At 42.9% G+C, this 17,439-nt stretch overlaps 1 protein-coding gene across 1 annotated transcript in view; it reads left to right on the top strand.

Moving 5' to 3' along the window:
* The window catches only part of LOC123405390 (3beta-hydroxysteroid-dehydrogenase/decarboxylase-like), a 36,324-nt gene that overhangs the window by 11,289 nt on the left and 7,596 nt on the right, over positions 1-17,439 (top strand). The window lies entirely within an intron of this gene.

Raw genomic sequence — 17,439 nt, 5'->3', positions numbered from 1 at the left:
GAGGATCTAGGTTTGTTTGAACATCACCATCTTAATATTAAATCATACAAATATTGCACCAAGTTTGTCATTTAAATTGGTGGACATACCATTAAATCATCAATGGTGGATTAGTTGTGGTGAAAAGGTTTGAAACACTCGTGCCTATTACTCTTCTTGTGCATTAACCAAACATTATTTTTAGAAATTGTGAGTGGGATACATATATGTAAATTAGTCTTCATGTGATGGTAATTTCTAATGGAAATTCCTCATGTAGGGAGTGTACATGCATGTATGCAAGAATATTCCACCTCATGCTTACACCACCACATTGTTTGCATGTTTTGACTTTAAAATTACTTATTTCACAAACTGTTAATCCAATTAGCGATTTCAGTTTTGAGTACATCTCCTATAGCTTAACTATAAGATCCATGTTTTCATATGCCAACAAAAAACTCGTCACCATTGTTGCCACATTATATTAAGGGATTTCAATTTTCACGCCCCTCGTTGATATGTCCTCCTCAGTTTTTCCTATGCTCCTTTGGAGTCCTCACTTTTCCTCTTCATTGTGTGGCCCACCCTTACAAAAGACAAGCCCAAATGGGGTTTGTTGTTGGGTCAAAGTCTTTGACCGTTACTTGGCATGGTTACTGATGTGTGGGACACTTCATGTCAGCGCTAGTGTGGCCGTACGTGGGCTTAGTTACTAACACGTAGGATAGACCATCTAGGCCTATTTTTCAGCTATAGTGTTGTCGTATGTGGGTTAAGTTACTCACACAAGGGACAGCCCGTCCGGGCCCATATGTCAGCACTAGCACAATCGTACATGGCTTAGTTATTGTCGGTGGGATGCCTCTGACGGGCCTATATGTGAGTTGTCACGTTGGCGTACGTGGTTAAGTCATTGGGGTGAGGGACAGGCCCTCCGGCCCCATCTGTCAGTGTTAGCACGGTCGTACGTGGCCTTAGTTACTAATGCATGGAACACCATGCCAGTGGCAGCGCGGTCGTAGGTGGGCCCAGAGGAGAAATGGTGATAAAAAAGCGACAGAAAGGGTACTCCAACTCGAGACGACCACCTTATAGAGCAGCGCGAGCGCCAATTGACCTAGTGTGTACATGTGTTTTGTAACCGTCGATTTGCTATATCTAGTATCATATACCACCGAGGGTGTGATTTTTTTCGTAGTATTCAAAATTGCTTGTTTATCGCTTTTTGCCTAAAAAAGGCACAAAAAGGGTACATGCAATAGGATTTCCATGTCCGAGACTCTGATAATTTAAAAATAATAATTTTCCATTTTGCTTCTCTTACAAATGAGAATTTTTTTCTAAAGGGAGTGCCTCGAATAAGTTTGAAAATTGGGCCTTTCATTTTTCATGAAAGTAGGACACATTGGATGGCCACTCACCAAGTACCAATAATTTCAGAGTATTATTTTTAAATTCCATCTATTTAGTGGACTTATAGTGAATTATTAGAAATTGTTCAAATTTGAACTACAAGTGTCCTCTAGTTTGGTCCTGTATTTTTAGAAATCAAACATTTTATGTTGTAGTGTTGGTGGTTGATCCACTTGGGATAACAAAAACTAAAATTCCTAACCATTTGGTATGAATGGTTAACACTCCAAATTTGACCCCCAATTTGGAAAAAACTCAAAGAAAATGAAAGAAACCTAAGAAATTGAAATGCATTTGCATTGAGCCATCCTATGTGCCTAGTTTGCGGGGGAAAAAAACTCAAAAAGTTGCAATAAAACTACTTTGAAAAAAATCTTAACAAATTTGGTCTATCTAGTATGAACTTGCATGGATTTCAAGGCACATGACATGGCCATGGCCAAATCCATGGCATAGTACATGATAACATGCCCAGATTTGACACATCTATGGGTATTACCATTGTGAACAACGTTGCCATAGGAATTCTGAATATTTTCTAATAAAAATATTTTTTTTCGTGTTGCTAGTCCTAGAAATGACTTTTTTGTGAAGGGGGTGCCTCAAATAAGTTTGAAAATTGGGCATTCTCATTTTTCATCAAAAGTAGGACATATCGGATAGCCACTAACCAAGTTTCAATAATTTCATAGTATTATTGTTATATTCCATCCATTTAGCGAAGTTACTGTGAATTATCTCAAATTGTTCAATTTTGAACTACAAGTATGATTTAGTTAAGTCCTAGATTTTTACAAAAAACTTTTTATGCTCTAATGTTGGTGGTTGTTCCACTTGGGATAAAAAAAGTTCAAATTCCTATCCATTTGGTATGAATGGTCAATACTGCAATTTTGACCACAATTTGGAAAAAAAATCAATGAAAATGAAAAAGCGTCAAAAATTTAAATGCCTTTGCATTGAGCCATCATATGTGCCCTAGTTTGTGGGAAAAATTCAGAAACTTGCAATACAACTAGTCTTAAAAATCCTTCTCAAATTTGGACTATCTAGTATGTATGACCTTGCATGGATTTCAAAGCATTTGACCATGGACATGGCCAAATCCTTGGCATAGTCCATGATAACATGACCAAATTTGGCACATATATATAAGTATTACCATTGTGAAGAATGTTTTCATAGGAGTTAGGAACATTTTTCCAATAGAAAATAAGTTTCCATTTTGTTTGTCCGAGAAATGACTTTTTGTGAAGGAAGTGCCACAATAAGTCTGAAAATTGGGCCTTTCAATTTTTCATCAAAAGTACGATACATTGGATGCACACTGACCAAGTTTCAATATTTTTAGAGGATTATTACAATAGTCCATCTATTTAGTAGTCTTATAGTTAATTATTTGTAGGATCAAAAGTATGTCTAAAGAGGGGGGGGGGGGTGATTAGACTACTTGAGAGGATAAAAACTTAGTCTTTTCCCAATTTTAGTTGAGGGCAAGTTTTGGCAATTATGGCAAGTCAAGTACAGCCTATACATGCAGTTCTAAGAGTATATGAATGGAATGTAAAACATGCAAGTGTAAAGTAAAATGAGTAAGGTAGGGAGATCAAATGTGTGAGGTTGACACGGTAATTTTTGGCATGGTTCCGATGGGTGGCGCTATCGTACGTCCATGTTAGTGGAGACGTCAACCCACAGAGGGTAACGGCTGCGAGAGTCCATGGAGGGCTCGACCCACAAGAGGTCCACGAAGAAGTGGCCTTGTCTATTCCACCACGGCTTTCGTCCACACAGGACTAGCCTCACTCACGGTAGATATTCACGAAGTAGGCGATCTCCTTCCCTTACAAACATCTTTGTCCAACTCCACAACACGAAGTAGGAGGCTCCCAAGCGACACCCATAACCCCGTAGGAGTGCTCTGAAAGTAGGAGGCTCACGGGCTGGGTTATAACAATTCCCTATAACCCTAGCTTCATCGAACCTTAAATGTGTAGACCCTACGGGTTCGGGAGACAGGTAGACATGACCGACACACCTCTCTGGCCAATAACCATCAGCGGGGTCTGGATACCCATGATGGCTCCCACTTGCTCCACGATGATCTCATCGGATGAACCACGATGTCAAGGATTCAATCAACCCCGTATACAATTCCCTTTGTTTGTCGGTATAGAACTTGCCCGAGATTCGATCGTCGGTATACCTATACCTTGTTCAATCTCGTTACCGGTAAGTCTCTTTACTCGTTCCGTAGCACGTCATCGTGTGACTAACTCCTTAGTCACATTGAGCTCATGATGATGTTCTACCAAGTGGGCCCAGAGATACCTCTCCGTCACACGGAGTGACAAATCCCGATCTCGATTCGTACCAACCCAACAGACACTTTCAGAGGTACCCGTAGTGCACCTTTATAGTCACCCAGTTACGTTGTGACGTTTGATACACCCAAAGCACTCCTACGGTATCTGGGAGTTGCACAACCTCACGGTCAAAGGAAAAGACACTTGACATTAGAAAAGTTTTAGCATACGAACAATACGATCTAGTGCTACACTTAGGATTGGGTCTTGTCCATCACATCATTCTCCCAATGATGTGATCCCGTTATTAATGACATCTAATGGCCATGACCAGGAAACCATGATCATCTATTAGCTAATGAGCTAGCCAACTAGAGGCTTGCTAGGGACACATTGTGATCTATTTATTCACACATGTATCACTGTTTCCTGTTAATACAATTATAGCATGAACAATAGACGATTATCATGAACAAGGAAATATGATAATAACCATTTTATTATTGCCTCTAAGGCATATTTCCAACACTTTGCACGACAGATTAAGGTTCAGGGTCAAAACGTTTGAGGAAGTGATTTTAAACATTCAATCCGCAAAGCTTTATACCCGTCACTATCGGTGTCACCGAGATGACAAAATCGGTGTCGCCGAGTTCCACTCCTTCCAGTTGATAGGAAAACTCGATGTAACTGAGTTGGTGATCTCGGTGGTGCCGAGATGAAAAACCTAGATCAACTTTGGAATTTGGTGGAACCGTGATTTTTTGGTTGGTTGCACCAAGATTCACAAAGAGGTTTTGGAGTGCAGCCTTTGTCGAGACGAAACTCCGAGTGCTCCTTCACACAGAGGGATCGAGAAGTGCTTGTTCAAGTTTGGTGGTGCAGCATGAATAAAACTTGAGATAAGAAAGCATAGATATCTAGAGGAGGGTCCTAGGCATTCTTGCCCATCCAATTGGCAAAAGAGAAATCAAGAGCCAAATAACAACAATTGGATGTCCTCGAATGAGCAAAAAAATGCAGACCAACATGCTCACACAATAAGATGACAGATAGAACATGGTGAACATGCCCAGACATTCTAGTATCTATCAAGCACTTGGGCGATGACAAAGTCATATATATATGAGTATATTGACTTATGATCCACGTAAGAATACTTGATCATAGGTCATACTCATCGATTAAGCACAAGTGGGGTTGCCACTTTTACATAAAAGCATTAATGTGTTCATATCCTTAGGAGATGCTTATAGTCAAGATTTCAGAGCAAAGCTCCCCCTTGATACGACATCCCCCCTAAGAGGGACAAACTAACCTTGGGTTTTGTCGTAGAAGACTTCAAGTAGGTGAAGTAGTGGTGGATGCTCAATGTTGAAGAAGATCATCTTGACTTGGGACCACTCCATGTTGTTTCTTACTCTTCTCACCTACATGGGTTAGTCCCAAATCACAAGGAACATACACAAGAACATCTATGGACATGGAGTGAAATACACATGGGATGATGTCCATAGATACATCAATTACCATGTCCGTTGCTTAACTTTGAGGGAATGTGTGACTCCTTGAACTAATGCATATGGTTGAGGTTGATTGCATATAGTTCTTGCCGAAGAGAATAAGAGTGAATTTCATTGGCGGAGTCACCCATCAAGAACTTTCTAGTTCTTCCTCTTGGGGATCCACATCAACTTGATTGGAATCATTGGAGTTGTGGTAGCACTAGATGAGGTAGTTCTAGTAGTGTCCTTGGGAATCCACTTGACCTTGACTTGGGGTTCCTCTTCAAATAAGTTAAGCTCCTATTGAAGCCTTCCTTTTCCCTTGTGGTCTTGTGGTAGAAGGCTATCTCGTGAGCTTGTTCCCTTGGGAGGAGTAGGACCATACTTCTCCTCTTGAGGAACAAACTTGGGAATGTGATATGGACCTTCTTCCCAAACATCTTCGTTGACGTTGAAGTAGCCAACACCTTGCTTCTTCCGATGTCCTCCTTGCTTGTGCACAATTTCCTCAAATTGCTTACTCCCGGCAAGACTTTTGAAGACACCTCTCTCTTTAATCCCTTTCAATAAATCATTTTCTTCCTCAAGTGTAACTTGGCTAAGAGAATTATTAGTGAAACCAAGAGAGCTACTAGCAAAAATATCATTATATTTAGCATTAACATTGTTGTTACTAGATGAAGAAATTTTCTTGCCTTTTTACTAGTGTTCTTAGGTTTAACTTGAGGAACAAAAGTAGACAATATTAGTCGTTTGGCTAGATAAGAAGAACTCTTCTTTCGGAGATCATCATTGATTGCTTCTCGAAGCGTAGCTTCTCATGAGTTCTTTAAAGCTCTCTATGATCTTCTAGAGTAGTTTCATGAGCTAACTTAAGTGTGTTCAGTTCTTTAGTTAGTCGTTCAATCTCTTTCTTATCATCATCATTCGACTTCTCTTGACTTGCATGATAATTAGCAAGTTCATTTTCAGTGTTATCACTAGTCTTATCAAAGAGCAAGTCATCTTCTCCTAACAAGTCATCCTCATCACTATCAAAATCAAGATACTCGGGATGTGATACCTTGGAGCCTTTAGCCATGAAGCAGTTTCGAAACCCCTCATTTGGTGAATTAAATAAGTCGTAGGAGTTGGAGAAAACGAGTGCAATGCTGGCAACACCATCATCTTGACTATAGTCGGAGTCGGAGTGATAGCTTCTCTCGGATTGGTTGTTAGACTCAGAGCCAGAAACGCATTCATCAACATGAGATTGATGTCTTCTTCTAGAGATGCTCTTGGTGTATTTGTTCGTCTTCTCCGATTCCTTGCCTCTCCGTGAGTGTCTTTGTTCATAACGATCATCTTTACTCCATCTCTCTCTGCGAGGTGACTCATCCTTTGAGCTTCTTCTTCGAGGTGACTCTTCTCTTCATTTGTAGGGAGTCAAGCACTCATTGGAGTAGTGTCCGGGATTCCCACAGTTGTAGCAGTTTCGATCACAACTAGATGAACGCTTCTCACCATGTCTTGAGCTTGAGCTTCTCTCTTTGCCTCTACTATTGTAGAACTTGTTGAATTTTATGACCATGAGTCTTATCTCTTCATCAGTGGCAACATTGTCCTTTGAAGTAGCGGTAGCATTGCTTGAAGCTTTGTAAGCATTGCTTGACTTGTTGCGTAGTTCATCTTTGTCCTTGAGTGACATCTCATGAGCAAAAATCCTACCAATGACTTCACTTGGCTTGAGATCTTTGTAGTTTGGCATCATTTGGATCAATGTGCACACGGTGTCATGCTTTCCATCAAGATCTCTAAGTATCTTCTTAACGATGAATTTGTCGGCCATCTCTTCGCTTCCTAAGTCGGCAATCTCATTTGTGATGAGAGCTAGCCTAGAGTACATTTCAACGACTCCTTCACCACCCCTTCATCTTGAACTTATCAAGCTAACTTTGAAACACATCCAACTTAGATTCTCTCACACAATCAGTACCTTCATGCATATCGATAAAAGTATCCGAAATTTCTTTTGCGTTCTCAAGGCGGCTGATTTTGTTGAATTCTTTGGGGCATAGACAATTGAAGATGATGTCACACGCTTGTGCGATGAATTGCTACATCTTCACTTCTTCCTATCGCATCACGATCTGGTTCATGCCCTTCTTCGAGGAAACCACCTTGCACACCAACACGAATAACATCCCATACAGAAGGATTAAAACCAAGAATATGCATTTTCATCTTATGCTTCCAACTAGCAAAATTAATGCCATCAAAGTATGGACCTCTACGGTGATAACTTCCTCCACTAGACGCCATACTCTCCTATGTTGTGAAACCAATGCAATGGAGACCAAAGCTCTGATACCACTTGTAGGATCGAAAGTATGTCTAGAGGGGGAGGGTGATTAGACTACTTGACAGGATAAAAACTTTGCTTTTCCCAATTTTAGTTGAGGGAAAGTTTAGGGTGTTATGACAAGTCAAGTACACCCTACACGTGCAGTTCTAAGAGTATAGCAGCGGAATGTAAAACATGCAAGTGTAAAGTAAATGAGTAAGGTAGGGAGATCAAATGCATGAGGTTGACACGACGTGTTTTGGCATGGTTCCGATAGGTGGCGCTATCATACTTCCATGTTAGTGGAGACTTCAACCCACAGAGGGTAACGGCTACGAGAGTCCATGGAGGGATCCACCCACAAGGGGTCCACGTAGAAGCGGCCTTGTCTATTCCACACAGGACTAGCCTCACTCATGGTAGATCTTCACGAAGTAGGCAATCTTCCTGCCCTTACAAACATCTCGGTTCAACTTCACAACACGAAGTAGGACGCTCCCAAGCGACACCTAACCAATCTAGGAGGCACCACCCTCCAATAGGTAAAAGATGTGATAGAACGATCAACTCCTTGCTCTCGTGCTTCAAAAGATAGTCTCCTCAACACAAAATCACTCTCTCACAAAATAGGTATGGGTAGGAGAGATTGATTTGATGGAAAGAAGTTTGGGGAGGCTAGAGATCAAGTTTCAAATGGTTGGATTGAAATATCTTGATCTCAACATATGAGTAGGTGGCTCTCTCTTAGAAAATGGATCTGGCAATGAAGTGTGTGTTCTGAGTGCTTCTCCCACGAATGAGAGATGGGTGGATGAGATTCTATAGTCAGCAACGAAAATCCAACCATTACACCTAAAGTGGGCAACTCGGTGACACCGAAGTCATAAACTCAGTGGTACCAATTTGTACTAAAGGCAGGAACTTATGAAGCTTGATGAAACCGATATACACAACTCGGTGGCACAAAAAAGATGGCTAACGGTCAGATGACACAACTCGGTGACACCGATACTCAAACTCGAAAATTCCAATTTTGTATACCGAGGGAACAGAAAGTTGGTCATCTAAACTCGGTAGCACCGATATGGTTTCGGTTGCACCAATTTGGTGGCTATGCTAGGGTTCTGTCTGAGATGAAAACCGGTAGTGCCGAAATGGAAAAGTTGTTGGCACCGATTTTTTGTATGAGGCTTCGGGCAGAAAGATTATGTGGGAAAATGACTCATTATTTTTGGTGGCTAACTTTGAGCACTTGAGCAACCAGTTCATTTTAATACCTCACCCCCTTTTAATAGTACTGGCTTTCCTATGGACTCAAAAGTGAATTCTCACAAATATAGAATGAAGAGTCTTCTAGCTTGATGCTTGAGCCAATCTTATTTTCCTTCCTTGCATCAACGAGCATCTCCACACAAGACTTTAGCCAATGCATCTTTTGAACTTTTCTAAAATATACTTGGATAAACATATTAGTCCAATGATGCATATGTTGTGATCAATTATCAATACCACCCTAGGGAGCAATTGGGCTTTCATTATTAGAAATAGTTCAAATTTGAACTACAAGTGTGATGTAGTTTGGTCATGGATTTTTACAAAAAAACATTTTATGTTTAATCGTAGTGGTTGATCCACTTGGGACACAAATAGTTCAAGTTCCTAACCATGTGGTATGAATGGTCAACACTACAAGTTTGACCCAACTTGGAAAAACTCAAAGAAAATGACAAAAGCCTCAAAAAATGGAATGCCTTTGTATTCATCCATACTATCTGCCCTCGTTTGTGGGAAAAATCATAAACTTGCAATACAACTAGTTTGAAGAAAACATAACAAAATTGGTCTATTTAGTATGAACTTGCATGGATTTCAAGGCATATGACCATGGTCATGGCCAAATCCATGGCATAGTCCATGATAACATGCCTAAATTTGGCACATCTATCGGTATTACCATTATGAACAATGTTGCCATAAGAATTATGGATATATTTCTAATAATAAAATAATTTTCCATTTTGCTCGTCCGAGGAATGACTTTTTTGTGTGAAGGGAGTGTCTCAAATAAGTTTGAAAATTGAGCCATCTAATTTTTCATCGAAAGTAGGACACATTGGATGGCCACTTACCAAGTTTCAATAATTTAAGAGTATTTACTACTATATTCCATCTATTTAGTGGACTTATAGTGAATTATCGAAAATTGTTCAAATTTGAACTACAAGTGGGATGTAGTTTGGTCCTGAATTTTTACTAGAAAAAAAATATGCTCTAATGTTGGTGGTTGATCCACTTGGGACAACAAAAATTCAAATTCCTAACCATTTGGTATGAGTGATCAGCACTTCAAGTCATAAACCCTAGACATAGCTACTGACATAATAATACTAATTCATAAACATAATCTACTAATCATCATCGTCCACGTCGGAGCCTCTGTCGAGGCTGAAGGAGCCGTCCTCGTCGTCCTTCCGGTCCACCTCGTGCTTGTCGTCATCGTCCTTGCTCATGAGGTTGATGTTGACTTCTTCCACCGAGGCTACAACTGCATGTTGCAGCCCCGGCGTGTCAACCAGGTCATTAGAGCATCTCCAACAGCCGCGCTTCGCGCCTCGTCCAAAAAATGCGTTTGCCGCGCGCGCTTCGGCTGGTTTAGCGCGGGGTTAGGCGCATGCTCCAGCAGCCGCGCTATAAGGCAGCGCGCGCGCCGCTCCAGCAGCACTTAAAAATGCAGCGCGCGTAAACCATTTTTTAAATAGATTGCATTCAAATAAAAAGCATACAAAGTTATTTTACATAGATTGCAACTTCATAGGTAGTTCGAAAACATAGATAGATAATTCGGTGCTAGATAGTTCGAAAACATAAAAACTAAAATCTCAGTCGCTCCAATCATCTGCACCATCATCATCGTCGTTGGTGTCGTCAGAGGTTGACAACCAGATGTCGAACCAACGCTCGTCTTCTTCAGTGAAGAAGGAGCTCCCGCCTGCATTGACGAGGTCGGCCTGCGCACTCGCCAATGCCTTCCGCCGACGCCTGTCCAACCGCTCCTCGCGGCGCCGGCGCGTGTCCTCCTCGTGGCGCCTTGCCCAATATTCTTGCTCGTAGGCGACGTCCTCCGGGTGGCGCCGGCGCCACTCCGCCATGACCCGCTCGTCCTCCTGGGCGACGAGGAGGCGGCGCTGCCGCGCAGTGTGCTCCGCACGGCCTTGTGCGGAGTTTACACGAGGCGGCGGGGCGACGTCTAACGCCTGCTGGAGCGTGTAGACGTCCTGGAAGTTCATTTGGCGGCGCGGCCTGCCTAGGCGCCACGCCGCCGCGTCGAACGCGTGGACGGCCTCGTGCGCCGTGTTGGACGTGCCGAGGCTAAGCCGGAGATCGCCGGAGCGTATCTCGGCGTAGAACCCGCCGTTGGGGCGCTCGCGGACGCCGCGGTAGCCGGACGCAGAACGGCGGCGCGGCGGCATGGTGGCACGTCGGTGGCGGCGCGCTGGAGCGGCGGTGGCGCGAGAGGCAGAGAGAGAGAGAAAGAGTGGAGCGGTGGCGGCGCGAGGGAGCGGCAGCGCTGCGCTTTTTATAGGCGCGCGCGAAGCGGCGCGGCAAAAATGACGCGCGAGCTGCCGCCTTTTCGCGCGCGCGGAACCGGTTACCGCGCGCTGTTTTCCCGCCGCCGCTGGAGCGCGCCATTCTGTCCCGCGCGCGTTAAAATGACGGTTTACCGCGCGCGTTCCTTTTCGCGCGGCGGTTGGAGATGCTCTTAGTGTGGCACTGCAGCCCCTTTGTGGATTCACACATTGCCAGGAGGAGGCCCGCCAGGTATGCAGGGTCACCGGGCTCGCTAACCATCACCCCTTGTTCGTCCCAGGCGCAGGCTTTGGCACGAGGAGGGGGGCCTGCGAGCTCGTCCCATGCTCGGGCTTTAGGACTAGCATGGGGCTGCCACGGGGGCTCATGCCCGGACCCTACTTTGGGATGCTCAGGTCACTACCGCGCACTGAAGAGCTCGTCCCTGGTGTCCCCGGTTCCAGCTTAGGAACACAGAGGCCTCACTGGTGCTCTTGTCGTTGCCTCCTCCTGCATATGTGGGTGTGGACTGCGGCGGTGAAACCTGGTCGTCCTCGTCCAAGCCAAATTGCACGGAGGATGTGACCATGACAACATCGAAGTTTCGCCCTTCCCAAAAGGCATACCTCTCGTGGATGTTGTTGCGCGACACCAGGTAGTGGATGGCATAGTGCTGGACGAGGGAGGTGTTGTCCTCCCATCGTCGGTTTCTTGGCACACAATCCGGATTCGACAACTCCTCCAGCGATAGGCTCTTCCAAAAAGCACGTACTGCATGCAACTTCCTGACGTCCCGATGGTAGGTACATGCTCCATTGCAAGCCCCCTGACGCTCACGTGTCATCTTCCCGGCAAGTGCATGTTAGGCAGGACCATGATGCTGCAGCAGGTGAGGAGCCACGCTTAGTCGACCTGGATTGTGTGCGGCATGCCGGGAATGCACACTGCACAGAATCATCGGCTACATCCATGGATGCGGGGAGGCGGCAAGGTTTTGGTGGAGGCGCACGACGGAGAGATTGTCGGTGGCAATGGGAGGGGATTGTATGGTATTCGGTGATGCGCGACTATAAAAAATCAATTAATAGGGGCTTGACGGGCACACTGACGACGCAACTCTCCAAACGGTGAACCGCGTGGTGCATACTCCCTGCAAGTGTGTGAAAGCACCGACCACGATGTGATTACTCATGCATGCAGCCATGAACATGACCAATTTTGAGAGCGCCACATGGCATGGTGTGTCCCACTCGTCCCTAACCACGGAGGCTAACAGTCAACCCTCTTGACCAGCAGGAAACCCGTGTTTGGGCATTGGTGAGGGTAGATGGCGGAATGGAGGGGAAAAGTGAGAAAAATTAGTTGGTGTCGGAAAAATTGAGGACGACGTGTCGGAAAAATTGAGGAAGACCAAGCATTGAGGGGCAGAGAAATAGAAAACTCTTAGGAGGTGTTTGGTTAGAGAAACGGTAATGTCAACGCTAACGTAATCAGATCACAGAGTTTTCGGAGTTGTACTGAATTACTTCCTTACTTGTTTGGTTCGTACCGGTAATGGTATTGGATACCTGTCAGCTGTCACCGGGCGTCCTATAAGCATGTGCGCCGCCGGTTGGCCCATAAGCAAGCGCACTGTTAGCCGGCCCCCGAGCATGCGTGCCGCTGCTATGATCTCACACGCCGCCTGCCGCCGGCCGCCCATCTCCCCCAGCATGCGCGTCGTTGTTCAGATGTCATGGCTCCCGCCAACCCCTGCTCTTCCGCAGTAAGCGTGCCACTGCCTGGTCCGCTCGCCGCCGGCCGGCGCTCGAGCATGCACGCCATTCGATCGGATCTCCCTGCTCTATGTACCTCGGATGATATGCCTGACAAGGCGGCTGCCGCTGCTCTCTCTCCCTCTTTTCTATACGTCGTGCCTTTGAGCAGCTCATTGGAACGGGATCCGAATACGGTCGACTTGGTGCGTAATCACTTTTGTATAGCGATGGGACCTGATACCAGGTATCGGATTACAGCCGTGGCCAAACAAACACAAACTAACGGCATCCGTTCCCATCGTAATTGGATTAAGTTACAATTTCGCTAACCAAACACCTCCTTATAGTAAGGGGTTACCATGTTAGCAACAAACAATTATCATAATGACTATGTATAGTTTCAGGCAAGGATTTGTTTGTTTTTAGGCATTGTCATCTTATGTAGAGCTAGAGAATAAACATTTGTGTTGATAGCATGTAACTAATAGTATCATGCAAGTCTTGCATGTGTGGAAAATAACATTCAGTATGTCGGTAAGTAAGTTGCCATAACTAGAGGATACCTCGTGTGTTGCTGTAGGAATTGGTTAATGAAAATTTGGGTTGTTAGCATGAAAACAAAAATAAAAATACATATGACCTATTAGATTTTATTATGTATAGTTGTAATAATATTTATTAGTATAAGTAGAATAACTCAATGGAAAACATTTTGTCATGCATGATTGAATGTTGTGGCGGGACTTTTCCCGTGCATGCTTGCATGTTGATGTGGGGCCTTATCCCATTCATATTTGCATGGTGTGGTGGCATGCTTATATGTCGAGATAAATAACTTAGTGGGGATCACTCTCTTAGGTATATAGTTTTTGATAAGTAACTTAGTGAGGCAGCACACAAATGAAACCAATTATTAACAAAAAAAATACAAGCACGTAGATCATATGAAGATGTACATGCGAGTTTTTTTCTTCAGAATTTTAACTTTAAAACATGACTATTAGTTTTGAAAATAAATTCAGGGACCCAATGCACTTGGGGGTAAAAATGCCTCTCTAAGCAAGATACAAATTTGTTCCATATTTTATGAGAAGCAAGTACTAGGATGAATCATGAATCATATGCGTGCTCAAACGAAGAGTTACTTTGTTAGGTAAGACTACAAAAATATAGTGCATCACTAGAAAGGGACAAAGAACAAAGAGGTGGTGCCCTCGTGGTGGCCAAGATATGTGTGTGTGTGTGTGGGGGGGGGGGGGGGGGTAGTGACGAGCAAAGAAGTTTGTTCCTGGCTTGTTCCCTTACAATTATTTTTTTGCGGTACCATTACAAATATTTGTAGCAAGGGTAATAATTATTGTGGGTGATATTGTGAAAATAGAGAAAGAGGAGGAGAATCAGATTAGTAAGACCACTTTTCGTAACATTTTCCCGTTGCCCATTTTCCTATTTTTTACTTTCTTTAATAAATTCCTTTTCTGATTTTATTTATGTTGGGAAACATAGTAGGAAACAGAAAAATCGGTCTATGGATCAAGATCCAAGGATCTCTATGAACATGCATCCAAGGTCAAATAAGGTTGTTGCCAATTTTGACTTGAAGTGGAAGAAGAGTTTGTGTAGATCGTTAAGTCCCTCGAACCATCACACAAGCAGTCCCTCAAAAAAATATAAAAATAACAATCTCTTTACGGATTCCACACGTACGAGATCAACGATCCTCAAAAAAATATAAAAATAACAATCTCTCTACGGATTCCACACGTACGAGATCAACGATCCAGCAGTGCTTCGTTGTCCAAAGCTAGGAGTAGGTCGTGTGGGAGGAAAAGAAATTGTACGTGCCTAATTTGTTTGTTAGATCATTTAGTGATAAATAAATGATAAAAAAGAGAGTTCACACCTCAATACACACAACAATGACCTGGCAAGTACAGTCGAGTTGATGCCAAACGTTTTCAAATCTTACCCGCCATGTCCATTCTTGCACGCTACTAGAGAAAAATTCTTATTGGATGAGAGAGAGTCAATATGATATTGGCGTGGGTTCTACCAACTAAACAAAGAAGCTTTTTATCTCGTGAACAACGTATAATGATAGATGCTTCTTTGGCACACATACCTCCCATAGCTGGCCCTTTTCATCCACTCCTTCATCCGCCGATTGTCATTGTCGATGCCTAGCTATTTAGTACGAAAGGTGTTGATCTTGGAGAACTATAAGAGGGAAATTAGCCTTGCAACATTCTTGTACTTTTTTGGAGATGTAGAGAGAGAGAGAGAGAAAGAGAGCGAGAGAGAGGGGAGGGAGAGGGAGGGGGAGGGAGGGGGGGGGGGAGGGGGAGGGGGAGGGGCAGAGAAATTGAGGAAGACCAAACATTGAGGGGCAGAGAAATAGAAAACTCTTATAGTAAGGGGTTATCATGTTAGCAACAAACAATTATACTAATGACTATGTATAGTTTCAGGCAAGGATTTGTTTGTTTTTAGGCATTGTCATGTTATGTAGAGCTAGAGAATAAACATTTGTGTTGATAGCATGTAACTAATAGTATCATGCAAGTCTTGCATGGGTGGAAAATAACATTTAGTATGTCGGTAAGTAAGTTGCCATAACTAGAGGATACCTCATGTGTTGTAGGAATTGGTTAATGAAAATTTGGGTTGTTAGCATGAAAACAAAAATAAAAATACATATGACCTATTAGATTTTATTATGTATAGTTGTAACAATATTTATTGATATAAGTAGAATAACTCAATGGAAAACATTTTGTCATGCATGATTGAATGTTGTGGCGGGACTTTTCCCGTGCATGCTTGCATGTTGATGTGCGGCCTTATCCCATTCATATTTGCATGGTGTGGTGGCATGCTTATATGTCGAGATAAATAACTTAGTGGGGATCACTCTCTTAGGTATATAGTTTCTGATAAGTAACTTAGTGAGGCAGCACACAAATGAAACCAATTATTAACAAAAAAAATACAAGCACGTAGATCATATGAAGATGTACATGCGAGTTTTTTTCTTCAGAATTTTAACTTTAAAACACGACTATTAGTTTTGAAAATTCAGGGACCCAATGCACATGGGGGTAAAAATGCCTCTCTAAGCAAGATACAAATTTGTTCCATATTTTATGAGAAGCAAGTACTAGGATGAATCATGAATCATATGCGTGCTCAAACGAAGAGTTACTTTGTTAGGTAAGACTACAAAAATATAGTGCATCACTAGAAAGGGAGAAAGAACAAAGAGGTGGTGCCCTCGTGGTGGCCAAGATATGTGTGTGTGTGTGTGGGGGGGGGGGGGTAGTGAGGAGCAAAGAAGTTTGTTCCTGCCTTGTTCCCTTACAAATATTTTTTTGCGGTACCATTACAAATATTTGTAGCAAGGGTAATAATTATTGTGGGTGATATTGTGAAAACAGAGAAAGAGGAGGAGAATCAGATTAGTAAGACCACTTTTCATAACATTTTCCCTTTGCCCATTTTCCTACTTTTTTACTTTCTTTAATAAATTCCTTTTCTGACTTTATTTATGTTGGGAAACATAGTAGGAAACAGAAAATCCGGTCTATGGATCAAGATCCAAGGATCTCTATGAACATGCATCCAAGGTCAAATAAGGTTGTTGCCAATTTTGACTTGAAGTGGAAGAAGAGTTTGTGTAGATCGTTAAGTCCCTCGAACCATCACACAAGCAGTCCCTCAAAAAAATATAAAAATAACAATCTCTTTACGGATTCCACATGTACGAGATCAACGATCCTCAAAAAAAAAAAAAAATAACAATCTCTCTACGGATTCCACACGTACGAGATCAACGATCCAGCAGTGCTAGTGCTTCGTTGTCCAAAGCTAGGAGTAGGTCGTGTGGGAGGAAAAGAAATTGTACGTGCCTAATTTGTTTGTTAGATCATTTAGTGATAAATAAATGATAAAAAAGAGAGTTCACACCTCAATACACACAACAATGACCTGGCAAGTACAGTCGAGTTGATGCCAAACGTTTTCGAATCTTACCCGTCATGTCCATTCTTGCACGCTACTAGATAAAAATTCTTATTGGATGAGAGAGAGTCAATATGATATTGGCGTGGGTTCTACCAACTAAACAAAGAAGCTTTTTATCTCGTGAACAACGTATAATGATAGATGCTTCTTTGGCACACATACCTCCCATAGCTGGCCCTTTTCATCCACTCCTTCATCCGCCGATTGTCATTGTCGATGCCTAGCTATTTAGTACGAAAGGTGTTGATCTTGGAGAACTATAAGAGGGAAATTAGCCTTGCAACATTCTTGTACTTTTTTGGAGAAGTAGAGAGAGAGAGAGAGAGAAAGAGAGCGAGAGAGAGGGGAGGGAGAGGGAGGGGGAGGGAGGGGGGGGGGAGGGGGAGGGGGAGGGGCAGAGAAATTGAGGAAGACCAAACATTGAGGGGCAGAGAAATAGAAAACTCTTATAGTAAGGGGTTACCATGTTAGCAACAAACAATTATCATAATGACTATGTATAGTTTGAGGCAAGGATTTGTTTGTTTTTAGGCATTGTCATGTTATGTAGAGCTAGAGAATAAACA

This window comes from Hordeum vulgare, chromosome 6H (assembly GCF_904849725.1).
Source record: "Hordeum vulgare subsp. vulgare chromosome 6H, MorexV3_pseudomolecules_assembly, whole genome shotgun sequence".
NCBI lineage: Eukaryota > Viridiplantae > Streptophyta > Magnoliopsida > Poales > Poaceae > Hordeum > Hordeum vulgare.
Note: the sequence above shows the minus strand (reverse complement) of the source record. Positions and strands in the feature narration are given on the sequence as shown.